This window comes from Camellia sinensis, chromosome 10 (assembly GCF_055761805.1).
Source record: "Camellia sinensis isolate YWXY chromosome 10, ASM5576180v1, whole genome shotgun sequence".
Lineage (NCBI taxonomy): Eukaryota > Viridiplantae > Streptophyta > Magnoliopsida > Ericales > Theaceae > Camellia > Camellia sinensis.
Window position 1 is genome coordinate 142612670 of NC_138970.1, and position 14118 is coordinate 142626787.

General features: G+C 42.8%; 1 pseudogene; it reads left to right on the forward strand.

Moving 5' to 3' along the window:
- Positions 1 to 11336: 11336 nt before the first annotated feature.
- On the forward strand, positions 11337 to 12092 carry LOC145800733 (putative inactive receptor kinase At2g26730 pseudogene; annotated as a pseudogene).
- Positions 12093 to 14118: the final 2026 nt, after the last annotated feature.

The following is a 14118-nucleotide window of genomic DNA, read 5'->3' on the forward strand; positions in this document are numbered from 1 at the left end:
CCACTTGAGGGTGGCATTTTCAAACCATTTTCAAAAACAAACATGAGTTGTTTTGTTCCAATTCTTGTGATTTAGTTTATACTTGTATGATGTGCGCATCACATAGCAAGTTAGGTTAATAATCAGACAAGAACACGTGAGGTTTTTAAAACAACATATCATGCTTAGTAGAGGCCGATCTTTTGATCGGGCGAGCGGGGGTGCTCATTTCAAGACCTTTCCCTTTAGTACCCAAGTTCCCAAGCCGAGGCAACTTTTGTGATGACGGATATGTGACCTTTGGCACGAGTTAGGGTTTCCTAAATTTCTCAAAAATAAAATATTTAGGTGACGACTCTGTAATCTAGCAAAGCAGTCCTTGTTTGGCGTTTTTTATTCAAAATCGATTTTCCAAAACGATTTGCCAGATTTACTCTTTGGTATTTATCAGTCTCACATTACACTTTGTGAGATTAGATTTAGAACCGTGACAAGAGTCTGAACTGTTTGCACAGATGCATGCATCTGCCCCCACATGTAGGGCTGGATGTTCTTGAGGGAAGCTTCATGTTTTCTATATAGAGAGGACCTCCCTTCATGTTTTAAAGGTCAGAAAATTTTAGAACAAAAATTTTCCTCTCTCTCTACCATTCTCTCTCTCTCTACCAAATCTCTACACTTGTGCCTACAATTCCTTAACCTTTGCCTATACACCCTTAACCAAATCTTCTCACCTTTGAGCTGAGTTGTTTTTTAGCTTGGTTTGAGCTCTAGAGAGGGTGTGTTGTCTTGGTCTTGTTACTTGAATTGTTTCCTCTCTTCAAGAGGTATAAGGTTTTGCCTATTTGTTTGATTTCTCTGCTATTATTCTTGCTACTTTTCAAGTGTTTTTGGACTGTAAAACTTCTGAATTTTTTGGCTGAAACTTGGGTCCTAAGGCCATTAAAGGTTGAGGGGTTGAAAGCCCTTCTTTGTACCTTGTTTTGAAGGCCTTTGCCCTTGTATTTCCCACCCTTTTGCTACCTTTTTTTGAGCTTTAAACACTGATTTTAAGAGCTTTTTCAGTATCTAAAATCATGTTTTGAAGTCCAAATTTGAGGGGGCTAGCCTTCCCTCCTTGTGTCTTGCTTGCTAGCCTAGTTTGTGCCATGTTTTAGCATATTAATCTAGCTTTTTGTAGCTTAATTCCAGCATATTTTAGGACTGTATTAGACCTATTTTAACACTGTTTTGGGCTGTTTGTTGCATTTGAGCTTCGTTTTGCATGCTTGTAGTGTAATTGTCCTCATAAGTTTGGTGTTCTAAGCCTTAGACACCATCTTGTTTGAATTGATAGCATTTATTTATGCTTTTCTCACTTATTTTTAGCACCTAATCATCTCTGCAACCTCCCTTCTTTCTTGGCTTTTGGTTTTCTTTGAAAGTGGTTCAAACAATTTGTTTGTTTAAAGCATGAGATTGAGATGTCATGCTTAATGGTTTAATCCCTTTAGGGGTTCATTACCAATGGCATGATGTCTCTTTCATGCCTAAAATAACTTTTGGTTTGAGCCTTCTTTCCATTTAGAGGACTTAAACTCACCTTTGGACTCAATTGGTTAAAGAATGGTTGGTAATTTAAAATTGAGTAACTAAAATTGGGACTAAAATAGTGCAAGCTAATAATTGGTTGTGTTCAATCAGACGTTAATTGAACACATGGAAGCTTGAAGCATTTCATGCTCATTTGTGATGAAATGATTCAAGTTTCTAAGGTCACCACTTCCCTTGATCTTTCATGAATGGGAGGAGGTATGGAGTCTTATTTTGTTGCATTTATTGAACTTGCACACTTTGGTTCATGAGCCATCATGCAATGAAATTACATGAGTTGATGGTTTGTGGACCAAATTCACTACTCATTTGATTTGTTCATGAAAATGAGGGGTGAATTGTGCAAATAACCCTTGAGAATACCTTGTGCGTGCTCTGTTTGTCCTCTGTTGCGGCAAGGTGAACTAGGCAGCAGTGGCTGGAAAGCCACTTTCCATGGCCAGCAAGCCACCTTGATAGCCGGCCGGCTGTCACTGGTAGTCGACAGGCTTCATCACTGGTCGGCCGGCCATTGATGCAAAATTTAGCATTGTGTTTGTTTGGCAGAGCAGAGTTATTCTAGAAGTGAGCAGCAGTGTAGGTGTTCCCTGTGCAACAGAGGTCTTCCGAAAGCAAAACAATGGCATTTTTGGGTGGAAACCAAGCATGCGCATGAACATCCCTCGTTTCCCAAGGCGGAGTAGTTATTTTGATTAGCTTGCTTACTTCTTTTAATTATACTTGTGTTGTAATTATTTAATTAGTTAAAGTAATTAACTAGTTATGTTGTAATAGTTAATTAGCTAAAATAGTTAGTTAATTCAATTTTTGTTGTAATAATTAGTTAAGTAAGATTAGATTAGTTAAATAACTTAGCTAATTATTCTTTTCGGTTTGTAATAGTTAGCTTAATTAGTTTATCTTTAATTAGTTAGCTAATTAGTTTATTCGGACTCTCCTTCGTAAGAGCGAAATGTTGTAACAATGTGTATGTCTTCCAACCCCACATCTTTCTCCCTTTTATTTAACTGCTTATGATGGTTAGTTTAGGAACATCACATTTTGTTTAACATACTTCATGTTTGCATCCATTTGTATTGTATGCATCGAGGCTCGATTCATCATTCTAACTGCATTGTTAATTTAAAATATTCTTTGAATACGTGCTTAGACCGCATGCTATTTAATTGATTCACATGTCATGATTAAGTAGCGAAGCCTATTTAGATTGCATATCACATGTGTTGCATTAGTCATATTGCATAGTTAGGAATCATGCATTTTTCTAACTCTTTTGTTTATTTTGGCTTGGAGTACTAGGTGAGCCTTTAATCGCTTTAGCATATTGCATGTATGTTGATGTTTCCATGTTTAGCATGTTCACCATGAGGCTAATTGCATATCTGATAAACTGTTTGAATGCCAGTGGATGAAGGCTTGTTGCTTGAATTGGAATAATTTGAGTAATATTCATATGCGATCACTTTTTCAAGTGATATATATTCGAAACAATTTTCAAAACAAACATGAATCAAGTGTTCTAATTCTTGAAAATTAGTCTATACTTATGTATGTGTGGATCACATAGTAATGATAGCCTAATAAATCGAAACAAGGGCATATAATCTACATAAAATTCATATCATGATTAGTAGAGGCCGATCCTTTGATCGAGTGAGCGGGAGTGCTCGATTTATGACATTCCCCTCTGGTACTTATGTTCCTGAGCCGAGACAGTCTTGGTGATAACAAACACATGGCCTTTGGCATGAGTCATGGGTTTCCTAAATTTTTCCAAATAAAATATTTAAGTGGCGACTCTGTATCTAGCAAAGCAGTCCATTTTTGGCAATTTGATTCAAAATCGATTTTTCAAAAGATTTGCCGAATTGGGACTCTTTTGTGTTTATCTATTTCACATTGCACTTGTGAGATCAGATTCAGAACCGCGGGAGTCCGATACTGTAGGGCTTGTTCACCTTCCGAAAAGGGGGTGCGGAAAAGTCGAGCTACAGTTTCTAGCGACTCTGCTGGAGAACTTAGAGAACTTGATTTGAAATTCATGATGTGAAATTTTATCTACACTTATATATTTCTTTGCATTGCATTTGCATTGGTACGTTTAAGTCACTGTGTTTGCCATCTGCTATTCCTAGACGGTTTGCCGGAGGCTTGCCTAAAAAACTTACCAAAAGGCTAACCGATCACGGGCTCTACCATGATGAGAACACAACCCTTGGATCTGGACTACCACTATACCGTTTGATCATCCTTTCACTTCTCAGTGTTAGGTGTGACAGGTATATTAGGTGGTCTTGCTGAGGTACCCATTTGACTATTTTGCCTAGTTGCATATCGAGAGCCATAGAGATTGTTCCAAACTAGGATTGGATGCTTATCCAAATATAGGATTGCGTAAAATCGCTTTGTTTGAGTAGTGAACCCTAGTTCTTAACGAAAGTAGGACAGGGTAACCCTACCCCCTTCATAGGGGTGCTTTGGTTCTCACTTAACTGGTATGTGTTTTACAGTGAAACTGTACAGGAACATGCGTATCAGTTGCATGTTGGGTATCAGTATTCGGGGGCAGAATTCAATGTTGAGTGCAGTCCTACAGCTTTGATTACATCTGTGTGTTGCTAACATCTGAGTTGAGGTGTTATGCGGTTTCTGATTATTGCTTTCTTTTTGCTTTATTTCTTTTTGCTAGGTAGTATAACACCATAGCTTCGGAAAGTTCAGATATCCCCCAAGTGCCCTGGACCCGTGTTAGAAGGCTTTACAGAGCCAGAGATCTTATTAGGGGACAGCCCGTGTTTGTTTCACTGGTTACTAGATGGAGGAGAGTAACCTAGAGTTCACCGGTTCAATTTCTACAACAGTCACCCTTCACTTCACTTGTATCTAGTCCGGCTCAGTCTTCTACATCTAGTCCAGTACAAGATCATTCGCCCATTCTGATGGCACAATATCCCCTAGTCAACATGGAGGACCTAATCCACCACCTTCAGCAAACAGTTGAAACCATGCAGCAAGACGCTGCACGTCAAGCCGAGGTCACAACACGTCAGGCTAAGGTCATAAATAAGCTACAACAACAACAACCACAGCCGACAGTGACTTCTACATCCCATGCACCTCCTACGGGTACCCCAGCACTTGGAGCCACAATCCATACTGCTAATGCCCAGGCTTAGAATCAGGGCAACCCAGCAGAACTGATCCCACCATAAGCCTCCAAAGCACCTGCGTATCAAACCGAAGCTCCGTTTGAATTTGAAGTTGACCCAACTATGCTTAAGGTTAACAAGCTGGAGAAGCTATTCAAAAGGGCAGAGGGTGTTAACTCTATTCCCGACATAGAAGATGGGTATACCGACTCTGCAGTGACATTGCCAGATCGGTTCAAAATAATGCATATCGATAGATTCGATGGTTCCAGAGACCCCATGGTTCATCTTCAGTTGTTTTCAGACATCCTGCGACCGATGAGCCTAACCAGATTGTAGAAATTATCTCTCTTCGGCCGAACCTTGTCTGGTATAGCAGCTATATGGTATGCGAAGGTAGAGGATTCAGTGAAATAGAGTTGGGAGCAAATGGTTGAGGCCTTTATTACACAGTACTCGTACAATACACAAATCGAGGTCACAACTTGTGATCTCAAGGCAACGCGCCAGGAGCCAAAAGAGGGCTTCTCAAAATTTATGATGAGGTGGACAGCTAAAGCTTCAATGATGACTACACGGCCTTCTGAGAAAGATCAGACAAGGATGGTAGTTCGTAATCTGCACGGGAAATTATTGCAAAAAATGATTGTCCTACCACTGTTCACGTTCACCGAGCTCCTAGAGATGGGAGTTCAGATTGAAGATGCCATAAAACAAAGGTTGATCACTGATGAGAAAGAGCAGACCAAGAGGCCTTTTATGCGCGGTTCCAATGCAACCACCAGTGGTCACACAGCTGCCCGGCCGTCAGATGTGAGCGTTGTTACTACCACAACCGAGACTGCCAATCCCTTCGCCAATACAACTTCACAAACTTCAAACAACCTTGCCCGATCCCAGAGGACCTTTACCCTGCTCTACATGCCTTTATCTCAAGCCCTGAGGGTGTTGATTAAAAAAGGGCATCCCAAACCATTAGAGCCTTGCTCGTTACCTTATCCTCTCCCACTGAAACATAACCCAGCCAAGTACTGTGCGTTTCACCAGCAGAACGATCACGACACCGACTAATGCTTTAGACTACGTCATGAGATTCAAGACCTTATTAACAACAAGGTGATCGCACCACCCCAAAAGCCAAATGTAACTACAAACCCTCTCCCGACCCACAATCAAGTTCAACCACCTCGGAACCGAAACGTAATCCATACACTGGTCATCCCCTACAATCCCAGCGTATATATTACCCCTTCCCACCTACCAAGACCAACCGTATTCATTCCTGAAAGTACAGACTTGTGCATGATGGACATGCTTGCACTTCAACCTAAGCCTATGGTGGTGACAGTTACAGTAGAAGAGAGGTTGGCCTTAAAGGAGAGTACGAGTCTGTTGCCTGAGTGCTCTGAGGACTTGTCTGAGGGAGTGTACGATCCAAGCTGCTACATTATGCATACTGATCAAGTCAAGCTAGATGTGGTATTGCCAACTGTAGTGGAGGTCAATGTGATTAGAGAGGATGGCCTAAGCCAAGGGTTGGATGATCTGGTGGAGCTAGAGGAGGACTTAGACAACTTGCAGTTCTTTGATGAACAAGATCAAGGGGATGTGCAAATTGACTAGTTTGATTTGAATGGATCAACGGACAACTTTGGGTGGTTGAGTGATGAACCCGACAGGGAGGAAGGAACTGAAACAAAACCGAAAGAAAATGGAGCAAGAATTGCTGCAGTGGCTGGAATGGCCGATAAAAAGGGAAAACTGCCAGAGAATACCGACGTGGAAAGTTTAGCTCAAAAATTGGGCACTATAAGTACTGTGGACACAGAATAGGAAGCTGCCCTGAAGCAATTTGCACAAGAGGGAGTTGAAGACAAATAGAAAGCCAGAACGGCCCAACACCCTGCGGGGGATACTTGTGATGTGAGAGTGATCAGAATGGAGCCAGACAACTATTTGTCGGCAGTCGGAGGTGTATGGTAAGAAGACAAGGGTCTACTTCTAGTTCACACCGACGAAGATTGGGATGAGTCCTTTCTAGACAACATGTGGTACACTGAGGAGATTGATCACATGACAAGAAGTGGGCAGTATTTCAAGCCACCGCACTTAGACCAAGCTGAGGCCTCTGGGAAAGATAAAGAGGTTAAGAAACAGAAAGACAAGCAACTGGAGAAAGAAGTAGTGTTGAAGCAACTGAAGAAAATCTAAGCCGACATCTCAATTTGGGGTCTTCTTATGGCCTCTCGAGTGCATCGACAGGTTATGATATCAGCAATAGACAGAGTCAACTTGTCCATTAACACTACTCCAGAACAGCTTGTGGGATTGTTCTTCCCAGGTGGTGCCGGGCCAACCCTAACCTTTTCCAATAAAGAATTGCCACTGGAAGGCTCAACTCACAACAAACCTCTGTACATATATGTTGAGTGCAGAGAAAAATAGGTACCGGTGGTGTTAGTCGACATCGGTTCAGCTATCAACATCTGTCCTTCCCGCACAGCTTATGCTATCGGCCTTAAACCAGCAGATTTTGTGCCCTCAACCCAAGTGATTTGGGCATATGACAATACAAGCAGGGAGGTCATGGGCACAGTACAAATCCGAGTTCAAGTGGGCCCAGCGCAGCAGGATGTCAAGTTCTATGCCCTGGATGTCCAGGCCACCTTCAACTTACTGCTAGGAAGACCCTAGTTACATCTGGTGAAAACAATCTCCTCTACCTTCTACCAAATGTTGAAACACCCTCACAGAAAAGGAGTGACGATTGTTTTCGGGAACTAATCCATCCATCCCCCGCCAGAGGTAACTACACCAGTGCTTGAGATCGTTAATGGTGAGGAGGACGTTTTCCTCTCACGGTTTATACTGGTTGAGGCCCGAGTAGTGCAGGCCATCTTAGCAGCAGATAAGAACATGTATGTCAGCGCCCAGTCTGTTTATTTCATGAACAAATTACAATATGTGCTAGGAACGAGACTTGGAAGAAGTGGCCAGAAAGGCATCACAGTATTGGCCGATGTGTCGCATAACCTGCATGCCTTTAGTCTTGGCTATATGCCCACTAAGGAAGATTGAATCAGGAAAAGAGAAGAGATGACAAGCAGAGCTAGAGCCAAGCAGGTCGGGAAACACTATGAGCTCATTCACAGGCCAATCCGGGGAACGCTAAATGCTCACTTTGTTCATGAGGGAAAGATTTCCCCTTTTGCGGCTTTCCCGAGCCCTGGATGAATTCTGCAAGGCAGCGTGTCCCCGGTTTCGAAATTTTCTTTGACTTGCAGCTGCAAGACAGTGATACCGAGGAAAAAGCCAAACCAAGTGCTGAAGCAGGACAGAGCATGAAGAGTGAGTCAGACAACAGCGAGCTTGGAGTAGGGGCAACAAAGGCATGTCTCCTTTCAGATCCTTCGGTCGACTCAGAGAGCTTAGAGGATAACCTTACCATCTCCATGATCAGGGAGCAACCGGGTGTGAACCCATCTAGCAGCATTTTGGATACGTCGGAGGCACCATCTCTTATTTGGCAGTTGAAGAAGGGCTACCTATTTAGTTCTGAGTCGGGTGATGAGCCAGAATCTGATTCCATAGAGTCTGTGGATTTGGAATCAGATTCAGGTTCTTCTGAGTCTGAGTCCGGTATTCCTGGGTGTGACAACCTAGATGCCAAGGTCTTGTCCAGGTCCTCTTTTTCTTTTGCTTTTGAGTCAATTGTAACCGTAGAGCTGGATGAGTCAGATCTTATGAATGAGAACGCTGCTAATTTTGAGGATTTCTCTATACCGCTTGTTTATTGCATAGACCAAGACTTTCAAAATTTTAATGAAAACGATGAGAAAGGAATTCCTCTGGTTTTGAAAAACTTGATTAATCGCGAGGAGGAGAGGTTTGTCAAACCCTGTGCAGATGAAATCATTACTATTAACGTGGGTACTGAGAAGGATCTGCGTCGGGTCCAGATCGGGTCCACGTTGTTTTCGGAGGAGCGCAAGCGCTTAGTCATTTTATTAAAAGATTTCAAAGATGTTTTCGCGTGGTCCTACGAAGACATGCTTGGAATCGATCTTGAGATTATACAGCATCGGATCCCTCTCAACCCCGAAGCCCGACCCGTTAAGTAGAAGTTGCACATAATACGTCCAGATTGGGCTTTGAAGATTAAGGAAAAAGTTACCAAACAGATTGATGCAGGGTTCTTGCTTGTGTCTGAGTATCCAATGTGGCTGACCAACATTGTTCCAGTCCCAAAGAAAGATGGTAGAATCAGAGTCTATGTCGACTTCAAGGATCTGAATAAGGCTAGTCCGAAAGATGATTTTTCCCTGCCACATATTGATGAATTGGTAGATTTCACCGCGGGTCATGCATTGCTCTCCTTTATGGATGGATTTTCTAGGCATAACTAGATTCTGATGGGGCCCGAAGACAAAGAGAAAACCGCTTTCACTACGTCGTGGGGTACCTACTGCTATAGGGTGATGTCATTTGGGCTTAAGAATGTCGAGACTACCTATCAAAGGGTTGTAACCACTATTCTGCACGATATAATCCATAAAGAGGTCAAGGTAAATGTGGACGACATGATTGTCAAGTCCAAAGAAAGAGAGGGCCACTACACTGCCTTGAAGAAATTCTCCCAACGAATCAGAAAATACAGGTTAAGGTTGAACCCGCAGAAATGTACTTTCGGCGTGACAGCAGGGAAAATGCTAGGCTTTTTTATCACACATAGGGGCATCGAGATAGATCCTTCCAAAATCAAGGTCATCTTAGAAATGTCACCACCAATGATTGAAAATGAGGTTGTAGACACCTCATTTTGACCAGCCCTAAGACTTGGGCTTTTTCTTTTGAACACCCGCTGATGAAAATTGGAATATGCCATTTTATGAATTTCTCAACAGAAAATTAGATTGAATCTTTAATCCCAAACCTCACCCATTTTGGCCAAATTATTTTATATCATTAATATTTTATTAATTTGTAATATTTTATAATTTTATATAATTTTATATAATTTTATGTGTGTGCGCATATTTTTGGATGTTATGATATAAATTGGTATAAATAATATCTTTTTGATATTTTATAATAGAAAATAATAAAAAAGCAAAAAAATGAAAATAATAATAAAAAAAGAGATTGAATTAATTCAAAAAAATAGAGGGGCAGTGAGTAGGGTATGAGTTGATCATTGTTTTGAGTAAGGGGAGACACACACATATGGGGGGTGGTGGAAGATATTCGTTTTACAGAGAAAAGCTAAAAGGGAAGGGAGTGGAGATTTCTTTTCTGATAAGTTTGCATGGTGTTCAATTCGGTGGAGGGCATGATGAATGAGAGGGATTATTTTATTGGAGGTGATGGAGATCAGCTGGGGAGGGGCCATAAAAATATTAAAAAAAAAAGATACTCACACACGGACACATAGCACACTCGGCTGAGACAAGGGGGGAGGACAACCCACATAGAGAACAACACACACACATCAACACAGAGGGAGGAGCTGCTCCCTCTCTCAATCTCTCTCTGTCTCCCTAATGGGGGAGAGAAGAAAGAACAAGAAGAGAGTGTGTTGAATACACACAGAGGGGGCTCAGTCTGTGTCACACAGAACACACACACATGATTTTTGAGCTGCACACATACACAAAAGGAGGAACCCATCTCTAAGACAGATATCTCGCTTGGGTTGGCCACTGGTTCTAAGCTCGATGGTGCTATGTGTTGTGGGTTTGTTGTACTGCACCGGTGAGGCATTATGGGTTAGGTCGTCTTCATCGTTGTCGCTAGTGGCTCGCCGGCATTTTAGTTTGGTGCTGTTCAGAGTGCAATTTATGTTTGTTAGCACTCATGAATCCTGAGGTGCAGTGGGCAGCCTCGCCGGAGTTGACGACCTGTTTCCATGGTGGTCTTGAGTTTTGGGTTACGTGGAAGACCGAAGATGATAGTGTGCATGTGTCCCAGTTGCTTGAGCAGTATGCTAATTGTTAAAACTACTCCACTTCACCTACTCCACTACACAACTCCACCTACTCCACCTACTCCACTACACCTACTCTCCACCCACATCTCCTATATAAAGGAGACCAACCATGTACATAATATGTATCAATAATACAATCAATAATAACATCAATAGAAACATTATTTTATCTGTATTTCTCTCTTTATACATTGATTTTAACATGGTATCAGAGCAGGTTTAGAACCTAGTATTTTTGCTTCACCGACGGACGGCAACCTCACCTTAGCCGTCCGCCGGACCTCAACCTATTCCGTTTATTTTCTACACATACCTTCCCATCATTGCCCAAATACTCTCTCCCTTACACTTCGTCCTGACTCTAATTGTTAGAGACTGCGGCGATGCGGTGGCGTCTTCATTGCCGGTTTAGTTGTTGAGGTGGGATTCGCTGCCGTCGGGCTCCCTACAGCTCCGCCACTGCCGCATTGCCTCCTTCGCCTCTCTCTCTCTCATGGCCGGTCGCCGGAAAATCACTTTCAGCTCCGCCCAAATTAGCCACCACACATCGCCACTAGAAAACCTCAAATAAAACCCAACCCATTCTTTCAATTTTTGTTTTTGAAAAAAAAAAGAAAAAGAAAAAATCAATGGAAGTGTTTTTGAGAAACAGTTTTGTTGTTGTTGTTTTGGTGGTGGTGTTTTTGCGCCACCGGGTCGACTCAGAGCCGACTCAGGACAAGCTAGCTCTCCTTGCTTTCCTCGCCCAAACCCCTCACGAGAATCGCCTCCAATGGAACTCCTCCAACTCGGCCTGCACCTGGGTCGGCATCCAATGCGACTCAAATCTCTCCTTCGTCTACTCCCTCCGCCTCCCCGGCGTCGGCCTTGTGGGTCAGATTCCGGCCAACACCATCGGAAACCTAACCCAACTCCGAATCCTCAGCCTCCGTGCCAACCGTCTCTCCGGTTCCATTCCCTCCGATTTCTCCAACCTCAAGCTCCTGCGAAGCCTCTACCTCCAGAACAACCTATTCTCCGGCGAGTTTCCCTTGAGTATCCCCCAGTTAGATCGCTTGACTCAGTTAGATATCTCCAGCAACAACTTCACAGGTTCAATCCCATTCGCCGTGAACAATCTGACCCACTTGACGAGACTTTACTTGCAGAACAATGGGTTTTCAGGTAGCCTCCCCAGCATCAGTCAATCAAGCATAGTAGATTTCAATGTCTCCAACAACCACCTCAACGGTTCAATCCCTACGAGTCTATCCAGATTCCAGGCCTCATCATTCGCCGGAAACATCGATCTCTGCGGCGTACCTCTTCCCCCTTGCAGATCGCAATGGCGTGTGTATCGACTGTACCGGATCAGAGACCATCGATGCCTGAGGTGGTCCGCATGATGGAGGAGATCAACCGGGGTGAGACTGATGATGGGTTACGACAATCGTCGGATGAGCCATCAAAAATAAAATAAAAATATATATATATATATATATATATTCTGATTACTTTTCACACATATATATTTTGATTCCTTTTCATTAGTATATATCTTTTACCACCCCTACTCAACTTTCTTTTACTTTATATATATATATATATATATTTTGCTCCACCTTTTCCAGCGTGTTCCCACTCTCTTCAACTTTCTTTTATTTTCTATCTATATATATACATATTTTTTTTTCTTATAATATATTATATCAACATACGAGCTCACAGATTCAAACCACCTCTGATTTTTCAAATCTTTATTTTATTTTATTTCATTTCCCACAAAAACCAAAACAACAACAAAAAAAAAAAAAAAAAAAAAAAAAAAAAACCAACACCAACAACAACAAAGACCACCATCACAACAACAAAAGATTTGTTTTTCTTTTCTGCAGACGGCCACCCACCGACCTCACTTCTTCGCCTCTTCCGCCGGTCTTTTCTTCTTGCCTCCGTCCTGGACAGCCCTTGACGGTGCTGCCTCTGAGTTTCCCGCGCCGCCGAGCACGTTCACTCCCTCCTGCTCCTCCACTGCAGCATATGGCGTACCTCCAAATCGGAACATAACGGTGGCCTTCCGCTTCAGCTCCTTGTTTTCCGCCTTTAGTACACATATTTCTGCTCGCGCATCCTTATACATGCGCTGGAGCAGAGCCAGTTGGGCGTTTAACTGCTGCACCTCATTTGTCCTACTCTGAAGCCGGTGCGACAAGTTTGTGACTACCGTCATCGTCTCCACACATGACTTCAATGTATACTGATTGGCCTCAATATCTGATTGTGCTGCCATTCTTTGCTCCACAGACCGCATAGGAAAGGTCAACGGAGCAAACTCAGGGGCGCTTGGTTGAGGTTCAAGGGCAACCGCACCAGTTATCTCTCTTGTGGACTCGTTGAGGTCTGGAAACAGAGTGAGTAGACCACGGGAAGAAGAGGCCATGTTTTGGGTTGATGAGTGTTTCAGAGAAGCAGCGATTTCCGACTGGTAATGTCAGAACGGGTTGGTTACAGAATGTTTCAGAATGACAATGCTCAGAGGTTTCAGCCTGGTTTGGTTTACACAGCCTCCGCATTGGTTTATATCGACAATGACGACGCGGCCGACACGCCGCTCTATCGCTCACGTGCATCGCCACGTGTCTGGCGCGCCTTTTGATGGCTCGCCGCTCGATGCTTTCTGTCGGGCACGACTTTTGATGCAGTGGGCGCGCCTTTTGAAGGCGCGACTTTTGAAGGCTCAATATATATATATATATATCTACATATATATATTTGGGCAGTCTATATACACCATAATACAGTGTATTCTAAATCGGTCCGGCATGACCCCATAAACTGTCCCGACATTGATTCCGGTTAGCTTTTACAACGGTCCGGCATAACCCCATAAACTGTCCCGACATTGATTCCGGTTAGCTTCTACATCGGTCCGGTGTGACCTCGTAAACTGTCCAGACATTATCTCCTACAACGGTCTGACACGACCCTACCGTGTCTCCTATCCTATTTTATTTTATTCATCAGTTTACTTTCTTGTTTTGTTACTCTCTCCAAACTCAAGTTGGTTAGTGTCTATCCTCCTTGAGTTTGAGGGGGACTATTAAAACTACTCCACTTCACCTACTCCACTACACAACTCCACCTCCACTTCACCTACTCCACTACACAACTCCACCTACTCCACCTACTCCACTACACCTACTCTCCACCCACATCTCCTATATAAAGGAGACCAACCATGTACATAATATGTATCAATAATACAATCAATAATAACATCAATAGATACATTATTTTCTCTGTATTTCTCTCTTTATACATTGATTTTAACACTAATAGCCACCTGTTTAAGCTGATCAAGTGCAGTGTGATGGAAACGTGGGTCTGACCCACGGAATATGGGTAGAGGGTGGTTTATTGTGCATGGGCATG